This window comes from Myotis myotis, unplaced genomic scaffold (assembly GCF_014108235.1).
Source record: "Myotis myotis isolate mMyoMyo1 unplaced genomic scaffold, mMyoMyo1.p scaffold_m19_p_11, whole genome shotgun sequence".
Classification (NCBI taxonomy): Eukaryota; Metazoa; Chordata; class Mammalia; order Chiroptera; family Vespertilionidae; genus Myotis; species Myotis myotis.
In genome coordinates, this window is record NW_023416315.1 from 50008619 (window position 1) to 50014900 (window position 6282).

Here is a 6282-nt window from a genome sequence, read left to right on the forward strand (position 1 = left end):
GACAAATATTCAGAAAAGAAACACAAAGTGGTTGTTTCCAGTGGTTTGCACTAAACTGTATAACATGATCTTGGAACCACAATCAGAGTTTTTCTTTTTATTTTTTAATATATTGTTATTGATTTCAGAGAGGGAGGGAGGGAGGGAGGGAGGGAGGGAGGGAGGGAGGGAGGGAGAGAGAGAGAGAGAGAGAGAGAGAGAGAGAGAGAGAGAGAGAGAGAGAGAGAGAGAAACATCAATGATAAGAATCATTGATCGGCTGCCTATGCATGCTCCCTACTGGGTATTGAGTCTGCAACCTGGGTCTGTGTCCTTGACCAGAAGTTAACCTGGGACCCTTCAGTCTGCGGGCCAATGCTCTATCCATTGAGCAAAACCAGCTAGAGCTACAGTCAGAGTTTCTAAAGCATAACATTCAATTAAAAGGGGATGAACTTGAAGTAAATGAAAACAATTATGTTCATTTCCACAGTTTTCATTGCAAAATTCCAAGATTAATACTCTCTCTCGAATTCAAATTTTCTCTGTAGCTATCTTTATAACTCCATCCATCTTTAAATGCCTTTTTTTTCTGTCTAGCATTGCAGTCTCTTCTGCTAAGTTTATTCACTAAATGTTTTAAAAAGCCCAATTTTCATGATTTGGGGCAATATGAAGAGCAGTTTTCATTAACGTAATATTTTTATTAATGTGTTTTAAGTGGTTGCAATCTACTGGCAGGACACAGCCTTTATCCTTTGTCCTCTATGAGCATCTTCCATTAATAAGCTTGTCTGATGTGTGGAGTTTCTACTAGGATGTGTATATGGATTCTTATACAGTGTGCTAATTAACTAAATATCTAGACACTTCTTATTTGATCTTTTACTTCTTATTTTACTTATTTTATCTTTTAAAGATTATAACTAATAAAAGTATTCCCACAGTTACCTCACTGCCGTGTAGTGGAGCAGATTTCAGCGCAGGTGCTTTAGAGCCTCTATTATCAGTTGCAACCTGCCAGCATTGGCTCTTGAAGCTAAATGGTAAGGAAATAATTGTTTCCCTCCTGTAATTCTACCTTAATCACTAGTAATTCTTTATCCTATGGAACAGGACTTTTCTTCCAAGTGATCTTGGCAGTAATGGGAAATTTGAGAACCACCAAGACATAGCAGAAATGTAGAATATGTGTAAGAGAGTAGTATAATATAAAGATTAAAATGTAACCAGGTAGACCATAAAGGAAATCATTAGAAATAGATTGTCATACAATGAACCTAGAGAGGAAAATTTCACTACAGTTTAACTGTATCTGTTGCTCATCTGACATTTTCCTTTGAAGGGTTTTAAGGAAGCATGTAACAAGGTCAAGTCTTCATTTAGGTATGCCAGAGACACATCAACACCCACATGCTAAGTGACTTTCCAATTGTAGTTGGCTGTGGTAACTATGTCCTTTATATCCTTTAATCCTGTCTACTACTCTTTATTGCCAGGCACATTTATCCCTGGGGCCATACATTCAGAGTTATCCTTCTCTCTTTGAAGGAGGAGAATGTCTAGAGGATTGTACTTAGTTCATGTGAGGATAAGCAGTTTGAGTAACTTAGCACTCCTCCAGAAGATGGATTTCAAAACCTCTTCTGTGTTAACAATGGCATGTCATTTATTATTTTAATAGTTTCAAATAAATGCCTTAATGTATGCTAGTGGGAACATTTGGAAATTTCTAATGGTATGAAAAGTACAAAGAAAAGTTCATTGGGAATATGAAAATCTCTTGACTATGAGACAGATCCTGAACAAGGGGAAGAGTTTGGAAGATTACAAACAATAGAATTCACTTGGTGCCAGTCTTATTTAAGGGTATAAGGTTAAGAAATTCCATAATGTAAGATATTTAGTATATGCTAAAGCTATACATATCATCCATTGTTGATTAGCAATTTTGTTGTTGCCTCAATTTTAATTTCAGTTGCTCAGGTATTTAATGAGCAGTATGGATCCTGACATTGTGCCACAAAATTACAGAATTTTATATTTGAAATATTGTTCATCCCAACATTTTTACATTTATTCTCTTCACTGAAACATTCTCAATCTCTACATTTTCTTAAATGTCAAGATTTTCTAAATTTTCCCAATATTCACAATTCCTCCTTAGATAACCAATTTTTAATTTCCTGTCCTTTCAAAATATTTCAATGGAAAATATATCTATTTACATAAAAACCCTGGGTGTAACACCCATCATGACCAAGGCTCGACCAACTGGAAGGAAGTCAGTCCTGCAGGGGTCGCCTTGGCAACAGCTGTGCCCTCCCCAGCTGTTTGCCCCGAGGGCGAGGTTTGAGGCAGGAACCTGCCCTCAGAACTTGAAGGCATAACTTATAAAGTTTTAATACATTATATTAGAGGTCGTGGTGGTACTGTTTTACCCACAGCATCTACAGGAATTGCTCTAAGTTTACTTCTCGGTGGAAGAACTTTTCATTCCTAATATAAATTACCAATTCCATTAAATGAAACTTCAATTTCTAGACTCAATATAAACAGTGAAGTTGCTAAAACTATTAAAAAGGCCCAACTTCTCATCATTGATGCATGCACTATGGCATCCAGTCATTCTATAAACGCCTTAGACAGATTACTAAGAGAAATTATGAATTTGAATGTATTTGGTGGGAAAGTCCTCCTTAGAGGGGATTTTTGACAATGTCTCAGTATTGTACTGCATGCTATGTGATCGACCATAGTACAAACGAGTTTAAAGTACTGTAATGTTTGGGGATGTTTCAGAAAGTTGTCTCTTAAAACAAATATGAGATCAGAGGATTCTGCTTATAGTGAATGGTTAGTAAAACTTGAAGATGGCAAACTTGATAGCAGTTTTTATTTAGAAATGGATATTATTGAAATCCCCTGTGAAATTATTTGTAATGGATCTATTATTGAAGCTCCTTTGGAAGTAGTATATCTATAGATAATATTAGAAATATATCTAAACATGCAATTCTTAGTCCAAAAGATGAGCATGTTCAAAAATTAAATGAAGAAATTTTGGATATACTTGATGGAGATTTTCACACATATCTGAGTGAGGATTCCATTGATTCAGCAGATGATGCTGAAAAGAAAATTTTGCCATCAAATTTCTTAATAGTATCACTCCTTCAGGAATGCTGTGTCATAAATTCAAATTGAAAGTGGGTGCAATCATCATGCTATTGAGAAATCTTAACAGTAAATGGGGTATTTGTAATGGTACTAGATTTATTATCAAAAGATTATGACCTAACATTATTGAAGCTGAAGTATTAACAGGATATGCAGAGGGAGAGGTTTTTCTGATTCCAAGAACTGATTTGTCCCCATCTGACACTGGCCTTCCATTAAATTAATTCGACAACAGTTTCCCATGATGCCAGCATTTGCGATGACTATTAATAAATCACAAGGACAAACTCTAGACAGAATAGGCATATTCCTACCTGATCCTATTTTCGCACATGGTCAGTTATATGTTGCTTTCTCTCGAGTTTGAAGAGCATGTGACATTAAAGTTAAAGTTCTAAATACTTCATCATAAGGGAAATTAGTCAAGAATTCTGAAAGTGTTTTCACTCTTAATGTGGTGTACAGGGAGATATTAGAATAAGTTTAATCACTTTATCAGTCATTGTTTGCATCACTGTTTTTATATCATGTTTTTGTGGTTTTCATATAATGTTTTTGTTGTTTTTATATCATGCCTCTGTTGTTGTTATATCCTTTTGTTACTATCTATTTATTAATAAATTTATATATTATTTTCATATAAATTTTACTAATTTCCTTTCATCTCTCACACTTCTATTATAGAGAAAGGGCAAATAGCAATATTAAAGTATTTCCTCTAATTAATTCCCTTTTAATGTGCCACTAGTTATGTTAAGAAAAGAGGGGCTGCCCTAGCCGGTTTGGCTCATTGGATAGAGCATTGGCCTGCGGACTGAAAGGTCCTGGGTTCGATTCCGGTCAAGGGCATGTACCTGGGTTGCGGGCACATCCCCAGTAAGAGGTGTGCAGGAGGCGGCTGATCGATGTTTCTCTCTCATCAGTGTTTCTAACTCTCTATCCCTCTCCCTTTCTCTCTGTAAAAAATCAATAAAATATATTTTTAAAAAAGAAAAGAGGAGCTAAGATATGAGAGGTAAGGCCCCTCTGAAGAAATTATATAAAATAATGGACTTACTCTCTTTAAATTTTCTGATCCAGTCATATCTGAGGTAAAGATTCTGGGCAAAAGAGGGTTATAAGTTAGGTTCTGGTGAACCTTGCATAGAATTCAATCTTGTTGTCCTGATAGCACATCTCATTAAAGTCTTCTATTAATCAAAATTGGCAAAATTTAGATGACATTTTATTATCTTTGTCCTTATAAGTAACAGGATGCATTTTAGGTAGATATTTATTTTCCTTTAGCCAGGTCTTGTCTTTTGGAGCTCACAATGTCCACATTGATGATGATGATGATGATGATGATGATGATGATGATGATGATGATGATTTCACTTAACTTAAGCCCTTAACCTAGAAAATGTTCAGGGGATAGAAGCTGGGGAGGGAGGGAATACTTTCTAACCCCACCCAGGTTTAGCATCTTCAGAAACTCTACAAAGTATGGATATTGCTCTCAGTCCTCTATTATGAACAGATTTTGGAACTTTAAAGGCACAAATAGTTTCCCTAATTTCTGTTATCATGTGATCACAGTTCTCCTCTGAAGCAATGAAAAACCATAATGACTGAGTACTTTAGCATAAGGTCAGACAAAAAATGTAGAGAGGTATTAGATTTTATTTTTAATCTAAACATCTTGTTATGCATATCTTTGCTCTTCCTGTGATGCCCTTCATGAAAACATCCTAAGTAAACATTTGGTGAATAAATTACTGACCTGGAATGAACTATGTAAGTATCATAAAATCTGAGGTGACCAGGACACCTTCCAATTTCAGAAAATAATATTAGGCAGCTGTGACCCTTGAGAGACTATGGCTTCAGCTGGAGCTCATACAAATTCAGCATGTTAAAGAATGGTAATCTTGTGTCACTGAATATTCAAAAGCATAGCAAATGTTTAAAATTGCTTGACAATTGTTTATATTTATAAAAGTGCCTGTAGCTTTAAAATGAGTGACTCCTAAAATTAGCTGAGCTTTGTATTTAGTCCCTCAATCAAAACTTGGTTCCTAGACCTGGCCAGTGTGTTCAGTGGTTAGATCATTGGTTTGGGCACCAAAGGGTCTTGGGTTGGATTCCTGGTCAAGGGCATGTACCTGGGTTGCAGTTGTAAGATGTTTTCTTTTAATCTTTCTGTTGGATTTATTGAGTGTTTTTTGAGCACCTATTATGTGTTTAGAACTACATACAAAAAATAAAGTCTTTATATCTGTGTTCATCAAGGTAAAAGAAAATATGTGACAAAGGAAGCATGTATAGGCAGCCAAGTAGCATAAGAAAAAATAAAATGAAATAGGTTACTAGGGTTTTTGGAGGAAGATTAATGGTGATGACAACAAACTAGAAAGACAAACTGCATGATGAGAAGCAAGTGCTCTGAGTAAGTAGAATTTGATTATGCTGAAGGTAGGAAAGGAGCTATAGAAGTTGACAATTCACTCCTGCAAATAAATCTTTTTGTTACTGATGTTCGCAAAAAGACATGTGCCCCCCTATGTTTAATGCAGCATTATTTACAATGACCAACTTATGGAAGGAATCCAAATGCCCATCAGTAGACAAGTAGATAGAGAAGATGTGGTATATATATAATGGAATATTACTTAGCCATAAAAAGAATGAAATCTTGCCATTTGTGACAACATGGGATGGACCTAGAAGGTATTATATAAAGTGAAATAAGCCAAAAGCAAATACTATATTATTTCACTTACAGGTGGAATCTAAAGAACAAAATAAATGATAATAATTTAAAAAACCACAAAACAGATTCATATAGATACAGAGAATAAACTGATGGTTGCCAGATGGGATGAGGTTGGATGGCTGGGTGTAAAGGTGAAGAAATTACCCAGGCTGGGTGGCTCAGTTGGTCATAGTGTCCTCCTATACACCAAAAGGCTTTGGGTTCAATTCCCAGTCAGGGCACATGCCCAGGTTGTGGATTGGTTCCCATCAGCAAAGAACATATGGAAGGCAACTGATTGATGTTCCTCTCTCACATCCATGTCTCTCTCTCTCTCTCTCTCTCTCTCTCTCTCTCTCTCTCTCTCTCTTTCTCTCTCTCTCTCTCAA